The 18458-nt window shown below is 42.3% G+C and overlaps 1 protein-coding gene across 8 annotated transcripts in view; it reads right to left on the reverse strand.

Moving 5' to 3' along the window:
• The window catches only part of pik3c2a (phosphatidylinositol-4-phosphate 3-kinase, catalytic subunit type 2 alpha), a 161849-nt gene that overhangs the window by 110273 nt on the left and 33118 nt on the right, over positions 1-18458 (reverse strand). For 4 of the 8 annotated variants that reach the window (XM_069898227.1, XM_069898189.1, XM_069898177.1 and 1 more), the window contains exons 3-4: positions 7549-7832; positions 6126-6656 (exon numbers count right to left, since the gene is read on the reverse strand). The gene's annotated coding sequence lies outside the window, so the exon portion shown is untranslated. Of the gene's footprint in view, positions 1-5997; positions 6045-6125; positions 6657-6790; positions 7023-7548; positions 7833-18458 lie in introns of those variants that run through there. The other 4 variants (XM_069898184.1, XM_069898207.1, XM_069898198.1 and 1 more) reach the window with 3 other exon arrangements.

The raw sequence follows: 18458 nt of genomic DNA on the forward strand, positions 1-18458 counted from the left end.
TACACTGCAAAAAGGAGAGCTCTAAAATTCAAATACTGAACTTGGATATATTTGATACCAGAGATACAAAACTTTCAATTTAGCCAAGCACAGTAACAACTGCAAAATGTTCCTTTCCCTGGACCCCCCTACATTAAAAGTTGAAATAGTCAGGACAATGAGAGTGTGTGAACACCTTCTGGAGTCGTAAATACATCTTGCATTTTAAAAACTACCCGAAAGACTTAAAACCAGTGCATCACCTTATCGGCTGATGAGGAGGATTTTAATCTTACTATTCAGTTTGGTTTAATGTAGGCCAACACAAGCAAGCTGAAGACAACAAAAATCAACTTCACACAAAATGATCAGTTAGCTATCTCAGAACGCTGCAATTCCACACCTCACATACCTAATACCTTTCAAAGTGCTCAGATTCCTTGCACTGAACTCAATTGTTACAAGGTCTACTATCTTATTCTTTTTCCAAACAGAATCTATTGGCAGCCTTTCATTCCAGTCCTCGCCCTGGTTTAACTGACTATTCTGCATTTCTTCCATTCATCAACAGCAATAAGAGCACTTTTTCAGGAACTAGTCCACTTGTTCTCAGCAGAAATTAAGAGTGCTGTTGTTAACCATCATCGAGTACAGGTATATGCTGTATAATGTCTGTTTGGGCAACGTCCGACTGTATATTCATGAGCGGTCCCATAATTAATTCAGTTTACTGCAAGTCAGCAACGATTTAGAAAAAGTGATCGCTAGCTAGAGGAAACTGTATCCCAACTTTTTCGGGCTGCCGCCCCCTTGGCCTCCAGGCCACATCGCGAGTGCCTCCCTCCCCCAATACATTGGCGCTGAGCGGGGGGAGGATAGTGACAGCACTGAGCAGGGTAGGGTGGCATCAGCACTGAGCAGGGGGGGGGGGGTAATGATACCAGTACAACATGGCAGCCACTGACACCCGTTTTCATGAAAATGTACTGCCGCCCCAAGTCTGGCCAGAAAATTACTGCACTTGCTTCTTCATTAAACTTTGCAGCAGACTGAATAATAACAAGACAGAAGGTTCAGACCACCCCCTTTTCCTCACTGGACCCTTTTGCCATCCACACATGAGAAGCAGTAGCATCCACTTTGGGAATCACTACTGTATACCCAAACTGATCTGACCGTCCCGCTCTCTCCCCACAGCCCTAATTCAGTCCCAATTAATCCCACTGCTTTGCTTTCTCCCCACACCCCATGTCAGTCCACACTCTGATCCCACTGCCCCGCTCTCTCCCTACAGCTCAGTGTTGGTCCACATTCTGATCCCTACTTACAAATAAAGTTTACTGGTACACTACAATATCCCACGTAGCTTTGTTAAGTATATAATATGGTGTTCGCACAACATCCACATCGCATAACGCCCAATTTCACAGAACACATCATGGATGTTAAGCAGCGAATACCTGTACTGTATTTCTAAAGAATTTACAGTGATATAATGCTTCAAACAAACTTTATGATATCATTGATTGCTTGCACCCCAATCATTAATTCAGGACAGTTAATGCCGTGAATTAGGGACTAACTTACAAAGTACGAATGAAGAACAGAATAAATGTAGTCATCTCAAAACAATTTAAAACAATGAACAATGTTTTAAAAGACAAATAAAATCATCCAAACACATTAACTCTACTATCATGGAATGCATCCTGAAAGAGGTTAAATTCAATACATTTAAATTGAGATTTGATTCTGAAGAAAAAATTCAAGTGTACTGACTTCACTGCATAATGTCAGGAGCTTCATGTTCAACTAGATAATGCAACAGTCCATTGCAACCATGGAATAAATTCTTGCAAAAAAAAAAACACTTCACATGGTCATATTTGTTAATTGAGGACTTTTCCACCATTTCATTGAACAATTCACAAGTTGAAAGGTGGTAAAAATGAAGTAGGTCATGTTCTGTAACTGCACTCAAATGTGAGAGTTGCTTTCACACAATATCAAAGACTTGCTCTTAAGCAGTCATGAACAATTTGTTTTTATTTTAAAATTAAACAGAAAATATACACAAGACAAAAACAGGGTATGGCTTTAAAATAAAACAGTATAGCTCAGGAATAGGTCCTTTGACAAACAGCACCAAACCCATCTGCCTGGACATTGTCCAGGGGCCTCCATGTCAATGCAATTACAAAGAAGTCTCGCCAGCAGCTAAACTTTGTGAGGAGTTGGAGGAGATTTGGGAGACTCACCAGACTCTTCCAATTTATTTTAATATTTTTTTACCAATTTTATTTTTAAAATGTAATTTTATAGCAATATTTGCACTGTAATGGAGCCGCAAAACAAAAATTTCATGACACGTTCTCTTCCCTACTTGTTCATGTATCTAAATGCACCTGAAACAATGCTATCACATCTGTTTCTATCCCCTTCCATGGAATTGTGTTCCAAGCAGCTATTGCTTAAAAAAAAGCTTGCCATGTAAATACCTTAGAGCACTTCTTCCCTCTCATATATGACATTTACATTTTTGGAATGAAAAGACTACTTCGTCAATCTGTGCCTCTCACAATTCAACCTTTGACAACCCAGAGAAAACAATTTGCATTTCTCCAAACTTTTCTTGTACCTCATGAGCTCCAATACAGGCAACATTCTGGTGAACCTCTTTGGCACCCTCTCTCCAAAGTTTCCACCTCCTGACTGTAACGTGACAACCACTAGTGCATACAATAATCCAAATGAGGCCCCGACATTTAAAAATACACAATCTGTCAGGCCAACTTTTATACTCAATGTCCCATACAATGAGAGCATGGCTGCCACACACCTTCCTTACTAGTCTATTCACTGCGTTGCAACTTTCATGGAGCTACAGACTTGCACCAGAATATCCTTCTGCACATTAATGTAAAAGTCCTGCTGCATTTTCCCTCCTAAAATGCATCACCTCATATTTGTTCCGATTAAACTTCCACCATTTATCCATTTAAATTTCCATACTCATCTTTTTCCCACTCTATCCTTTGACAGCCATCCTCACTCCTTGTAATTCCACCAATTTTTGTGCTATCTGCAAACTTGCTAATCAGATATAATTTTCATGCAAATCATTATAATCAAAAATAGCAATGATCTCAGCATTGATCCTTGTGGAACACCACTGATCACAGACCTTCAGTCAGAAAACACCCCACCACCAAACCTGTCTTCCATAGCTGATCCAATTTACCAATACACTGTGGATCCCATGTGACTTGGTTTTCTGGATCAATCTACCATAGGGAACCTTATCAAGTGCTGTACTGAAGTCCACAGAGACAACATCCATTACCCTTCACAAAAAAGATGGTTGTCAACGTCAGGAGGGTCCGGTGGGATCACGCTCTGCTGACCATTGATGGCTCCACCATGCAGGTCATCAAAAATATCAAGTTCCTTGGTCTGCACTTGGTGGAGAATCTCACCTGGTTCTTAAACACCAGCTCTATAGCCAAGGAAGCCCCACAGCGTCTCTACTTCCTGCAAAGGAAGAGGAAAGCTCATCTCCTGGAGAAACGCTGCCTCATCTTAACAGTGCAATGCAAGGAATGAACGACAAATAAAGGCGACTTGACTTGAAATATCTTTGTCACCATCTCAAAAAATATCAAATTCGAGACAGAACCCACCCCATGTTGACCCACTCTAATATGTCTATAGTTTTCAAAATGCAAGCTAGTCCTGTCCAAGAATCTTCAACAACTTGATGTTAATTGTACTTTAAATTTCACAATTTCAACATTTTTAATGTATACCTTTTACTAAAGATTCCAGCATGTCTATACTTGTCTGGGATGTGTGCAGCCACAAATCCAATTTATATGTATCAGAGATTACTCAACAAAACTGACCTATAATTAGCAAAAAATAAATACACTACCGACTTTCCAAAACAGTGAGTTCATTTCAAATGCATTAAGTTCATAAAAACCAAGATGCAAGACTTTTATTCCTTTGGATGCAACAGGTTTCACTTCCCTCAATTGTGAACTTTCTACAAAGGGCAGCACAGGAAATTCAAGGATTTCATTCATCTGAATATAATGAAATATATAGTGTCCAAGTTGATTTGAAAGAGCAATCACACAGCAGCGTGCTACAGATTGGACTCAAAAAGAATTATAAACAATTAGGGCAGAATCAGCCCAGAGTTTGGTTATTCAATATATGCATTCCTTGTTATTTCTTTAAAATTTTCAATCACTATAAATATGCCCAAACAACAAAAAAGTTAATAACACTAATATTTTAAACTTTTACTTTGCAAATAAAACAAATGTAAGTTTTACAAGTTTAGGAAATCCTTGCCATGGACATAATTTACAACACCTTTTTAAGTACCAGGACACTCTTTGACACATCTCCATCGGGCACACAAAACTCAAAACGGTCAACCAGTTTACCTATCTCGGCTGCACCATTTCATCAGATGCAAGGATCGACAATGAGATAGACAACAGACTCGCCAAGGCAAATAGCGCCTTTGGAAGACTACACAAAAGAGTCTGGAAAAACAACCAACTGAAAAACCTCACAAAGATAAGCGTATACAGAGCCGTTGTCATACCCACACTCCTGTTCGGCTCCGAATCATGGGTCCTCTACCGGCACCACCTACGGCTCCTAGAACGCTTCCACCAGCGTTGTCTCCGCTCCATCCTCAACATCCATTGGAGCGCTCACACCCCTAACGTCGAGGTACTCGAGATGGCAGAGGTCGACAGCATCGAGTCCACGCTGCTGAAGATCCAGCTGCGCTGGATGGGTCACGTCTCCAGAATGGAGGACCATCGCCTTCCCAAGATCGTATTATATGGCGAGCTCTCCACTGGCCACCGTGACAGAGGTGCACCAAAGAAAAGGTACAAGGACTGCCTAAAGAAATCTCTTGGTGCCTGCCACATTGACCACCGCCAGTGGGCTGATAACGCCTCAAACCGTGCATCTTGGCGCCTCACAGTTTGGCGGGCAGCAGCCTCCTTTGAAGAAGACCGCAGAGCCCACCTCACTGACAAAAGGCAAAGGAGGAAAAACCCAACACCCAACCCCAACCAACCAATTTTCCCTTGCAACCGCTGCAATCGTGTCTGCCTGTCCCGCATCGGACTGGTCAGCCACAAACGAGCCTGCAGCTGACGTGGACTTTTTACCCCCTCCATAAATCTTCGTCCGCGAAGCCAAGCCAAAGAAAAGACACTCTTTGACAACTTACACAACCCACTACACAAAATCATTCTACAACAGCCATCAGATGAGATTTAAGAGCAAGTCACTTCGTAACAATATTTATTACAAGATACGAGGCATCATAGACAGCATTAACAAAATCAAAACAATTTTTAAAATGTGGGAGATTTAACTCCACCTATCTTGAAATGGATTTTCAAAACAGCAAAACATCAACAGAACATTTAGGTATCAATAGCTTTATCCAGAGGTAACTACAATTGAAACATACCAGCTTTTCAAAACATCCTGAAATTGTTGAAAGCATTTTAGTGAGCTTGCATCAAAATAGAAATTCAACGAAAACAATCATTATTAATTGTTGATATATCTTCCATTCCAGAGGGAAATATTTTTAACAGTCACTTCGATATTGACAGCAAGAAAATAAACACTATTTGGAGTTTATGACAATATATACGAGAGAAAGGTCAGAGAACCTCAGCACAAACCACAAATTAAGATAAACTCAACGAGACCAATTAAAAAAGCAACGCCAGAACCATAATGGTAAACCGTTAGAAAGATACGATTTCAAAAGGTGCCTCGGGGATAAAATTTCGAGCCGAGTTCCTGAGGGCAAAATTTCTTTCTCCCAATTATTTTCATCAGCGCTCGAAACTGTTCACTCGAACTCCGTCCTGGAGCCAGTGCCACTGCTCCAGAACTTAACATCATTTCATACATCAGACAGCAAACCAAGAATCCACTCACCCACCAACCTAACCCAACCCTGCGCACCTCCAATTGAATCAAATCTCGCAGGCGAACCCCTCATCGCCAGAGACACCGGCTAGAAGGATTAAAACATTTGGAAGCGCTTCCCTCCCTCCTCCCTCCTCCCTCCTCCCTCCTCCCTCCTCCCTCACCTCGCAGAGCAGCGCTGCATCCAGTCGCCATCTTCCAGCGAGCTCCACAAAGGGGCCGTCACTTCCGGGAACCAAGTGGAGGCTCTAGTGTTTCAATCGGGGGGCCCTTTAAATCCCCACGCCAGAGAGCGGAGACTGACGCCGAGGACAGCGGGCGAGATGGAACCCCGAGTAACCTCGAACGTTCGGTGATAACAATGAGAGGACGTTTCAATGGAACCCGGAGACAACTGCCAGCGTTCTATTGGGACAAAGGATTCTTATCCGGTGGCCGCGCAGGAAAAGCCAACCCTTCCCCCCTGTTTGACGTCTGAGGAAACGCAGCGTCCTGCTTGAACAATGGCAGGAATTGCGATCGCACCACCCCACCCCACCTGCCTACCTTCCAGCGCTGTCCTCCAGCCGAGCAGCGTGACACTTCCCAGTTGCTTCTGTGAAACAGCGCGGCTCGGGCTTCTTCACCTGCAGTGGTTTGATTTTTCAGCACCAAGTAAATCGCGTCTGTTCGTTACATCGGCATTTCTCGCGAAGCTGAAATTAAAGTGAATCGCTCAGCTAAAAATTAAATTTGATTCGAGTTCAGAAAACATTTAGATTCGTTTTTGTAGAATTCGCTCATTCCCCCATAAAGTTCCCGGAGATTTAAAATGTTAATAATTTAATACCATTTCTACATCTACGAATCACAAGTCAGGGACGATTGCACTCGAAGATATCGGAGTTAGGCAGATTAAATGTTTACAATCCACACATTTGGATCCTTTAAAATTACATGGACTACAAGGGGAGAAACGTGAATATAACAAAACGGCCAGAACAAATGTCTGAAATCAGAACCAAAACACAGGTTCTGAGATGGATGATGAGGCCAAGGCGTGAGACCTGTGACCGGACTGAGAATCTTGCTTGGTCTTTCTGCTTTAAGCAGTTTCATGAAGTTGATTCCAGAGATGAGGGGGTTAAGCAGCCGAAGAGGAGGTAGTAGATCGAGTCATCTGGGTCTGTCCTCGCTGGAATTTAGAAGAATGAGAGGGAATCTTATAGAAGTATATAAAATTATGAAAGGCATGGATAATTTAGAGGTAGGCAAGTTGTTTCCATTGGTGGGGGAAGACATAGCCTCAAGATTCAGGGTAGTAGATGTCAGACAGAGAGGAGGAGGAAGTGCTTTTCCCAGAGTGTGGTGAATCTATGATATTGACAGTGGAGGCTACTTCAGTAAATATATTTAAGACAAGGTTGGATAGATTTTTGTATCGTAGGAGAATTAGGATATGGGGAAAAGACAGGTAGGTGGAGACGAGCCTATCATCAGATCAGCCGTGATCTCATTAAATGGCAGAGGAGGCCTGATAGGATGAATGGCCTACTCCTATTTCTTATGTGCTTAGTTGCTGCATAATTAAATGCTCTACATTTGTACCTTTAATGGTCCACATCCGTGCTTGTGATGAGAGGAAGGTGGCTGAGGAAAGTTGCCCTGAGGAACACCCAAGTGATGTCCAATAACCATAACCAGCTTTCTTACTGTGAGTTATGGCTCCCACAACTTGCCTGTTCTTCTTTGATGCCTGTTTGACATCAGTTTTGACAGGGGTACGAGGAAGTTGCACGCTGTCAGGAGCTGCCTTGATGTCAAGGGCAATCACTCTCACCTAACTTTGGAATCACGTTCTTGCTTTTGGCTTTCATGATGTGATCTCCTTCCTTGACATTGGGGGAAAAAGTGCAGATTGAGTAACCACTTTGCAGAATACCTCCATTCAGTTTGCAAGGATGATCTGAAACTTGCAGTCACCCATCATTGTAATTCTCCTGGTTACTCAATTCTGGCTCCTCAGCCTTTAGCCTCCTATATCATCCCAACAAAGCCCAATGTAACCTTACCCTTTTTCTCAGCACAGGGCAGCCTTCAGGGCTCAGTAACAAATGCATGTTGGATGCTGTGTTTTCCTAACTGTCCTCATTCATCATTCTTGATTTCCAGACAGACCATGAATGGTCAACAATCATCTAATTCCCTATCCTACAAAGCACTAAAGGCAATTACATCACCTGGGTGATCTTGGTCTCTTGTATTAGATACCTTAAGTAACTCCATCCCTTTCCTTCTCTGCAACTTAAGATACACATAAGAAACCTCATCTACCTGAAATATTACCTCTTGCATTCTTCATAGATCCTACCTGACCTGAGTAGTACACCCAGCATTTTCCATTTTCATTTATGGATGTAGATTTTTTTTTCCCTCAGCTATTATATGTCTATGTAATTTTCCCTGATCAACTCATCAAGAAAAACGAGGCATGAAAAGCTCACGGCTGGAGGAAAGAACAAGTTGGTACAAAAGAACACAATGCTGGAAAAACTCAGCAGGTCAAAGAGAGACCGGCATATAGCAAAGATAAAATTACATAATAACATTTTAGGCTTGAGCCCTTCAAGAGTGGGGAGTGGAGGGGGAAGGGTGGTTGAAAAGGTAGGAGGTGATGGGTGTAGAAGGGAGGGAGGAGACAGCAGCCATCAAAGGAAGGAGGGATGGCTGAGTAAAGTGAGGGGGAAGGGCGAGAGAACTGGAAAGGGGAAGGGTAGGGGAGCAGGTTAGCAGAAACTGAAAAATTGATGTTAATGCCATTTGGCTGGAGATTGCCCAGTGATAAAATCGGGTTTTGTTACTCCAATTTGCAGGTGGTCTTGGTGGGATAGTACACAAGGCCATGGATAGACATGTAAGTGTGGGAGTGTAACACAGAATTGAAATGGTTAGCTACTGTGAGGCCTCAGTCACTGGTGTGGACAGAGTGAAGGTGCTTAGTGAAGTGATCTCCCAATCTGTGCCCAGTCTCTCCAATGTAGAAAAGGCCACAAAGGGAGCACCGGATGCACTAAATCAGTCCTGCGGAAACACAAGTGAAGTGTTGCCTCACTTGAAAGGCCTATTTGGGGCCCCGGACTGTGGTGAGGGAGGAAGTGTGGGTGCAAGTGAGGTACCTCCTGTGGCCACAGGGGAAGGTGCCAGGGGTGGCAATGGTGGGGAGGGATGAGTGCACGAGAGAGTCATGGAGGGAGGGAGAAGAGGGGAAGATGTGTATGGTAGTGGGATCCTGTTGTAATTGCCAGAAATTCCAGAGAATAATGTGTTGGATGCAGAGGTTGGTGGGGTGGTAGGTGAGGATAAGGAGGATTCTATGTTTGTGTGTCTGGGGGCAGAGTAGATGAACAAGAAATGGAGATGTGGGCAAGGGCTGAGTTGATGGTGATGGAGAGGAAGACACAAAGACACATTTGTGGAAGGTGGCAGACATTTCAGATGATCTAGACTTGAAGACCACATCTTGGAAACAATGGGGAGGGAGAAATTGAGAGAAGGGGATAGATCCTCACAGTAGCTAACCATTTCAATTCTGTGTTACACTCCCACACTTACATGTCTATCCAAATACATATTGGTGGAAAGCTTGTCTCCCAAGATGGAAACAGAGATCCAAGAAGGGGAGAGTGTTGTCAGAAATGGACTAGGTGAGTTTGAGATCAGAGTGGAAGTCAGCCACGATGAGGATGGAGTTGACAAGCTCATTGTGGGTGCATGGGGCATTGATATATCAGAGGAAGAGTTGAGGGGTTTTGCCTGTGTAGGCTTGCAGCATGGATTGCTCCACAGAGTCCACAAACAAGCAGGCATAGCTGGGACCCAGGTGGGTGCCCATAGGTACTCCTTTGATTTGGAGGAAGTGAGACGAGTTAAAAGAGAAGTTGTTTGAGGGAAGGGGAGGTGTAGTCACAAAGGCAGGAGGTAATAGGTGGAGAGGGAGGGAGGGCATAGCAGCAAGCAAGGGGAGGAGGTGAATAGAGGGGAAGGGGGTGGAGAGCTGACAGGGATGGGAAGGGAGGGAGAAAGGGGAGCAGGTTAGCAGAAACCAGAAAAGTCAATGTCATCAGGTCAGAGGGTGTCCAGATGGAAAAATCAGGTGTTGCTCCTCCAATGTTACAAGTGGTCTTGGCCAGACGGTATGAAGCCATGGACAGACATGAGAGTATGGGAGTGTAGCACAGAATTGAAATGATTGGCTACTGGGAGGTCCCCGTCATTGGTGCAGACAGAGTGAAAGTGCTCAGCGAAGCAATCTCCCAATCTGTGCCAAGTCTTGACAGAGGAAAGAATTAGTTGTCTGGTGCATGGAAGGAAGGAGGGGGCCAATAAACAGGGTTCAAAAAAGAGGTGATGTCTGAGGGAGTATCAAAGGACTGCCCAGTGCACAATTAGTGCAGAATAGGATAGCTGTGGAAATGCTGCCTTCAAGTTCCAATGACCCGAAGTCAATCCTGTCCTCTGGTGCTTTTTGTGTTAAGTTTGCATATTCTGTCTATGATCGCTTGTGTTTCCTTCAGGAGCTGCAGTTTCCAAAGGTATGGAAACCAATAAGCTGATTGGGCATGGAAAATAGCACTTCATATACAAGTGTGCTTAGCATGTGGGAAAGAACAGCATGAGTGCAAGATTAATGTGAGTGGATGCATGATGGTCAGATTGAATTTACAGGGCCAAAGGGCCTATTCTGTGCAATATGATCAAAGGACAAAGGATAATAAATATTTCTCCACGACCATGGGGAGGCAGTGGAATGCTGCAAGAGAAGCAATGCAGGAAGAAGGAAGATGCAAAGTGACAGGGATTAATGCGACAAATGATTGGGGTAAATAAGGGAGTCAGTGCTCATCCTGACTCAGTTTCCTCAACTGTCCAACTCAGCAATTCTTTAAAACTATTTCCAGTCATTAATATAAAACTTTGCAGATGAAAATATCCAAAAGTTCTCACATTGGAAAGGAAGGAGCAAATAAAAATAGTTTGAACTTGTGAAAAGCTGCTCCAGCCAAAGTTAAACATGACAAAATAGTCACTTTGCTGAGAGGAAACTATATTTTTTTAAACTTTGTGCTTATTATAATGAAAATGTGATTCACAGTTAAAAATCTGTAGTTCAAGGCAAAATTAACTTCATCTATCATGATCCGCAATACTTTTATACCCTATTACAAGAAACGATTCTGACTTGGCAATGGATTTCTACTTCAGCTCAAGAAAAGCACCCCCTCGTGTCAGGGTGAAGTTTACTCACTTGTCCAATCACCTTATTGAGTATAATGGATTCGTGTTGATCTATTCACATTTTTTCTTGTCATAAATTTCATTGCTTTAAAGACATCCAAGAAGCTGGGCACTCCTCCCTCCGCAATATTTACATGGAAAATATACCATACATTTTAGTTTTAATCTTTATAGTAAGAGCAAAAGTGCTGGGGCAGCCAGCGGGGGGAAGCTCCCGGGGCCCAGCGGGGGGAAGCTCCCGGGGCCCAGCGGGGGGAAGCTCCCGGGGCCCAGCGGGGGGAAGCTCCCGGGGCCCAGCGGGGGGAAGCTCCCGGGGCCCAGCGGGGGGAAGCTCCCGGGGCCCAGCGGGGGGAAGCTCCCGGGGCCCAGCGGGGGGAAGCTCCCGGGGCCCAGCGGGGGGAAGCTCCCGGGGCCCAGCGGGGGGAAGCTCCCGGGGCCCAGCGGGGGGAAGCTCCCGGGGCCCAGCGGGGGGAAGCTCCCGGGGCCCAGCGGGGGGAAGCTCCCGGGGCCCAGCGGGGGGAAGCTCCCGGGGCCCAGCGGGGGGAAGCTCCCGGGGCCCAGCGGGGGGCAGCTCCCGGGGCCCAGCGGGGGGCAGCTCCCGGGGCCCAGCGGGGGGCAGCTCCCGGGGCCCAGCGGGGGGCAGCTCCCGGGGCCCAGCGGGGGGCAGCTCCCGGGGCCCAGCGGGGGGCAGCTCCCGGGGCCCAGCGGGGGGCAGCTCCCGGGGCCCAGCGGGGGGCAGCTCCCGGGGCCCAGCGGGGGGCAGCTCCCGGGGCCCAGCGGGGGGCAGCTCCCGGGGCCCAGCGGGGGGCAGCTCCCGGGGCCCAGCGGGGGGCAGGGGCTTGAGACCAAAACATTGGATATACATCTTTACCTCCTGGATACTGTGACACCGGAGTTCCTCCATTTTTGCGTTTTTACTACAATCACAGCATCTGCAGACTTTTACCTTTCACTCTGCTTCTGATCTTTTGAATTTCATTGTTTTTAGATTTGAGAACCTATTCTATCATGCATTGAAAAACTACAAGATCTGCTAAAATTGAAAGATAAGATTTTTAGAAATTTACATCAACCATTATGTTATAATTTTAACCAGAATGGTTTTCTTTCAAAATATTTGAAATAAATCAGAAAATTATTGAAATGCACAATTAAGGAGTTGGTATCTGTGAAAATCTTCCACCAAAAGTATTTTACTTTGAATCATTAGGAGTACCCAAGCCAATATTTAAAGTTATACATTTGGTATACAATTTATAATCATCATTTATATTCTGGACATAGTAAACTCTAAATTCAGAAAATCCAGTGAATAATGTAAAAAACCCTAATGATTCTCAGAGAAGACACCAATTCAAAAATGTACAAATGAGTAACACCGCAAATTAAATGCTTCTCTGCTTCAGGGACTTGAACGAGTGTTGCAGGATTCACGTATAGAATAATTTAGATAACCTGCCTTTTTTTCCCCAAATGGATCTAAAAATAATAGGTTAAAAAAATTAGTGACTTCAAATCTATGAAAAAAACCCACATTAAATCATAGTTTTACTTTTATGGATAATGAGAATTAAGAGAGTAATATCAGTGCTTTAGTAGTTTCAAGAGATACATGACTGAAAGATCATGGTTTTAATAAAAAATCAAGAATTACATGGTAAATAAATTTGATGATAAAATGAGATGCACACAAATTGATAAAGAATATTGTAAAATAAAATTAATAAAGATTTATTTTAAAAATTGCTTTTCACAGCTAATGGCTGTGCAACTTTTTTTTGGAACCAACCAACCAATCAAGTACATTTTGAATTGCAGCCACAGGTGTAAGATGATTTGAAAGCTTTTGTCCAATGGTTGAAACCTTTCCCAACATTCATTCTCCAGACTGCACATTGGGTAGGGAGCAAGCAATGAGTCATTAACAATAACTAGTCGTGACTTCAGGAGCAAGACAGTGAAATTTTACATGGCATCCAATATCATTAAAAATAGCAGGAAATAAGGTCAAAGGATGAGAAGATCAAAAATTGGAAAAAATGAGATGGGGCAAACTACAAAATGGGAATGTAGCATATATTAAAGGTACAAGAATCCCTTAATTTATACAAAGGGGTTGTGTTCAGGGTGTGGTGATATGTAATTACACCACTAGGTCATCAGGGGTCATCCCGGTGACCGGTATAGAATGTGGTAGTTAAATGTGGACAGGGGGATCATTGGATTAGTGAAAACTCAAATTATAAGGCGTTTCCAATTAATTTCAGTGCAACTGGTTACATTTTCAGCTCAAAAATTTCAACTGATAGTATCTGAGGACTGTAAGGATTGAATCTTAAAATATAATCAAAACAAAGAATGAGTGGTCAAATACAACATACAAAATGATTTCCTCCTTTGATCGACTCTTGCCAACTATTTTTTTCCCCTATCTCTTGTAGGGCTCTTGTGAGCCACCCCCCACCAATGCTGCTCATCTCCCATCCCTCCTAACAGCTCTTGCCATCTCTTCCCCCTACTCTGCCTTGCTGTCCCCAGTATCTATTTCCCCACCCCACCACCTCCTGGCTGCTCAACAACCCTTGAACTCCTCTTGGTGCTCTCTGCCCACACTCTTGCACACACATGTGCAGTATTTGGGTTTTGTGCTGATGCAGATTGGACAAACTTGGATTATTTTTTTCCTGAAGTGTCACAGTCCAAGGAGTGGACATGGAATAGGTTTATAAAATTAGGAGAGGAATTGCTAGGGTAATCAGTCAGAATCTTTTTTGAGGGTAAAAGTGTCACATACTCAAGGACGTGTACTTAAAGTGGGAGGGGTAAAATTTAAAAATGTGTGGGGCAAGTTTTTTTTTATATACATACACACGTCAAGTCACCTTTATTTGTCATTCATACCAATGCATTGCATGGTAAAGACAAGATAGTGTTTCTACAGGACCATGGAGCAGATTTACACAAATAGAAGTTAAAATATTAAGTCATATACAATAAAAGTCTTTGAGCGATGGATGTTTGGAATGGGATTCCAGAAATAATAGAAGCAGATATAGAAGTATTTGAGAAGATTCAGTATAAACACAAGAAAGTGGGATGTCTATCATGTGTAGGTAACACAGTTTTAACATAATTGGACTTTGAGATTGATTATTAATGTCAAATAATCCTAAATCGATATTCATTGAGTGAGGTCTTTATCAACTAGCACACAAGGAAATTATGAATGCATGTAACAAGAATACAAGGGCTATTTAGCCCTGTCTCAAGTCTGCTCTCTCATTCAAATCATGGCTGATCTATTTTTCCTTTCAATCCATTCTCCTGCTTTCTCCCCACAACTTTGACATCCTTACTAATCAATGACCCATCAAACTCTGCTTTAAATGGGGGGGGGGGGCGTGGCAAGATGGCGTAAGGATCAGACGTGCCTTCCAGTCCTCTCCTGACTCTATCTTATTGTTTTGTCTAGAAATGCCCGTTAAAATTCTTTAAAAGTTTAGATAATTTCAGTGCTGTTAATTTAACTTATGATGGTACAATTGGTGGAAAAGAGCAAAAAAAACAACAGATCATCAAAAAACTACATTTTCCAAAAGTTCAAGTTTTGGAGCCTACCTACAGGAAAGACAACAGGACTCAGCCTGAAATGGATCTCAGAAGAGAGGTACAGCTTTCGGATGTAGAGATCAATGTTACATTGGTAGAGCCCTCTAAAGAGGGCGCCAAACAGCCTTTAGAACAAAGAGTTACTCAGGTTCACACGTGCAGTAGCATCTGACGGCAGTGTTATGAATGAACCACTTGTAGTAACATCAGTTGAAGTACCGGCTGGGGAAAGGCATTTGTCAACTGTAGCGGTGGCACTGCAAACTGCACCTCTTGAGATAAAAAGAACCTATACAACTTGATGTACTGGGAGAAATTAATACATTATGGACTGGGGAAAATCCTGACCAGCGTCCTCCAGTCACTGCTGGAAAGGCTGTGGCTGGGGTTTCCACACGCAGCTATACTACAAGGAAGGCAACCAGAATGAAGGAAGCAACAGAAGACCCTTTAGTTATGCAGAAGAAGCAGGAATCTGTTGAGCCAGAATCTCTTCCAATTAAAAAGATTCTTGTGAATCTTGAATCTAAATTATCTTAAACAATGCAGGGATTATCTAAGATTATGACTGAACTTGGTACTAGGTTCAATACTCTGATGGAAATAAATTCTCAACAGATGGCTGAGTTTGGAGCTTTTAAGCTTGAAGTGAGAGGTAAATTTAATTCGTGTGTAGAAGATATAGACGAAATATGAGATCAAGTTTCAGATATGACCAAAATGGTCGAAGATTTACAAACTCAAAATAAAAATTTGGTGAAAAAGATTGATTATTTGGAAAACCAATCCAGACGGAACAATATAAAGATTATTGGTTTGCCGGAAGGAATGGAGGGACCAGATCCAAGAAAATTTTTTACTGAATGGATTCCACAGGTGCTGGGTCAAGAACATTTCCCGGAAGGTATAATACTGGAACGTGCTCACAGAGCCTTGCGTAGAAGACCTATTTCAGGTCAAAGTCCAAGACCTGTTTTGGTTCGTTGCTTGAATTATTACGACAGAGAAATAATTTTACGAGTGGCTATTAGAAATGCACAACAGTGAAAATCACCCTGGATGATTCAAAATAATCGAGTTTTCTTCTATGCGGATTTGAGTCAAGAAGTTATGTTCCAATGACGGGAATTTAACTCTGCTAAAGAGTTGTTGTGGAAGAAAGGTTATAAGGCAACCTTTAGATATCCAGCTGTTTTGAAGATTTTTCAAGATGGTTACCAACCAAAGTTCTTTGATTCTCCAAAGGAAGCTATAGCATTTGCTCAAGAGCCGCCAATTACTCAGTTTCAACAGAGACGTAGTCCGCCGCGATCTCTAAGGAGACAAGAGATGGAAGAAAAGAGCCGTGCTCCAAGATGGAATAGTTGTAATGGTGACTCGGCAGTTGGAGTTGATCAAAAGAAGAGTTGTTCTTTTTTTCTAATGTTTTTGTTAAAAAAAAAATATTAAATAATGATGATGTTAGTTTAAGATGAAGTGAGAGTTGGGGGAGAGAACTGGATAGGCACTATTTCCTGAAAGTCATCTGCGACGTGTGAGTTATCTCACACCCATTTTTTTTTTGGGAGTTACTGCATTGCGCGGTTTAGACGGGAGGGGGTATTTTTAACCTCCTACCCATTTTTGTTTCCTTTTTTTGTATTATTAGATTAAAGAGTGAAGGGTTTTTTTTTGTGTTTATAAAAAAAAGCATAAGAAAGTATTTGATTGTTTAAAAAACTAAAAATTGATGTGGTTTTTTTTGTAAAGTTTATTCAGTAGATAAGGAATATTTGAAATTTAAATGTGAATGGGATGGATAAGTTTTTGTTTTATTTTTTCTTTAACTTTAAGGTGAAAGGAGTGGTAATTTTGGTGTATATTATTTTGCTATTTTAGTTATAAAACGAAGGGAATAATGGTGAAAGTTATAAATTGAACTGTACAATTCTTAATGAGGCTTGAATTTTGTTTGTGGTTTATGCTCCATTTGTTGAAGATATAGATTTCGTTGTAGATGTGTTTTATTATTTGGATATCTGAATTTTAACGTAATGATTGGGGATATTTAAATGTGGTATTGGAGCTTTTATTGGATAATTATTCAAGAGGGGGGCGTGGCAAGATGGCGTAGGGAACAGACGTGCCTTCCAGACCTCTCCTGACTCTGATTTATTGTTTTGTCTTTAAGTGCCCGTTAAAGTTCTTTTAAAAGTTTACAAATAATAAGGTGTTGGATTAGTGCCTAATGGTTTATATGCAAAAAAAGGTAAAAGAAAATATCAACAGACTGTTAAAAAACTACATTTTCCGAAATTGTCTGAGCCTACTTGTTTACAAGAAGCCAGGACTCAGCGTAGAATGGATCCAGAGGAGGACGAGCAGAGTTCGGCATTGAAGCTTCGTTTTAAGCCGGTGAGGCTCTCTGAAAGTCGCACTCAACAGCTTTCAGAACAAGGGGCTGGACGGGTGCCAGTGTTTTGCACGGTGGCCACTGCAGGTGTTGTTGCTGAGGCTTTGACAGTTGAATCAGCTGGGGCGCCACCAGCTGGAGAGTTAAAGAGTTGTCATTCGACTGCTATAGTGGTGGCGCTGCAAAATTCATCTTCAATTACAACAGTTTTTCCAGACATCGATTCAGTGAAGATGATTAAAGAGATTTGGCTTAAAGATAACTCTGATCTTCAGTCTCCTGGCATTGCTGGGGGGACTTTGAGAGGGATTTTTATACGAAGTCAAACTGCTAGAAAAGATACTAAGTTAAGGGAAGGGACAGAAGATCCCGTGGTCTCTAAGGAACAGCAAGACCCCATTATGCCTGAATCTACTTCTGTTGAAATGTCTGTTAAGGATTTTGAAGATAAGATATATTCTGTATCGAGTCACTTAGCTAATTTTGTGAACCAGTTTATTTCCAAGATTAATGCGATGGCGGAAGTCATTAATGGAGCTTTTAAGCTTGAAACCATTGAAAGATTTGAAATGTGTGATCAAGGTTTAGTCGATACACAGGATCAACTGCAAGATGAAAATAGAATAATTGAAACATTGTAGATCCAAAATAAAAATTTAGCAAAAAAGGTTGATTATTTGGAGAATCAATCTAGACGGAACAACGTGAAAATTGTTGGTTTGCCAGAAGGCATAGAAGGACCAGATCCAAGAAAAGTTTTTACTGAATGGATTCCACGAGTGTTAGGACAGGATAAATTCCCTAAAGGTTTAATACTGGAATGTGCTTATAGAGTTTTAAGAATAAAATCTTTTTCAGGACAGAATCCAAGATCTGTTTTGATCCGTTGTTTAAACTATTGTGACAGAGAGACAATTTTACCTACGGCTATTAGAAATGCCCAGCAAAATAGATCTCCTTTGATGGTTCAGAATAATCCTGTTTTCTTCTATCAAGATTTGAGTCAAGAAATTATGTTTCAACGACGCGAATTTAATTCTGTGAAAGAACGGTTGTGGAAAAAAGACATAAGGGAACATTGAGGTATTCTGCGGTACTGAAGATTTTTTAGGATGGAAATTAGCCAAAGTTCTTTGACAATCCTAAAGAGGTTATGGACTTTGCTCAGTCTCTACCAATCTTGCAGTTTCAGGAACGATGTAGTTCTTCAAGGTCTCCAAAG

Source organism: Narcine bancroftii, chromosome 1 (assembly GCF_036971445.1).
Source record: "Narcine bancroftii isolate sNarBan1 chromosome 1, sNarBan1.hap1, whole genome shotgun sequence".
Lineage (NCBI taxonomy): Eukaryota > Metazoa > Chordata > Chondrichthyes > Torpediniformes > Narcinidae > Narcine > Narcine bancroftii.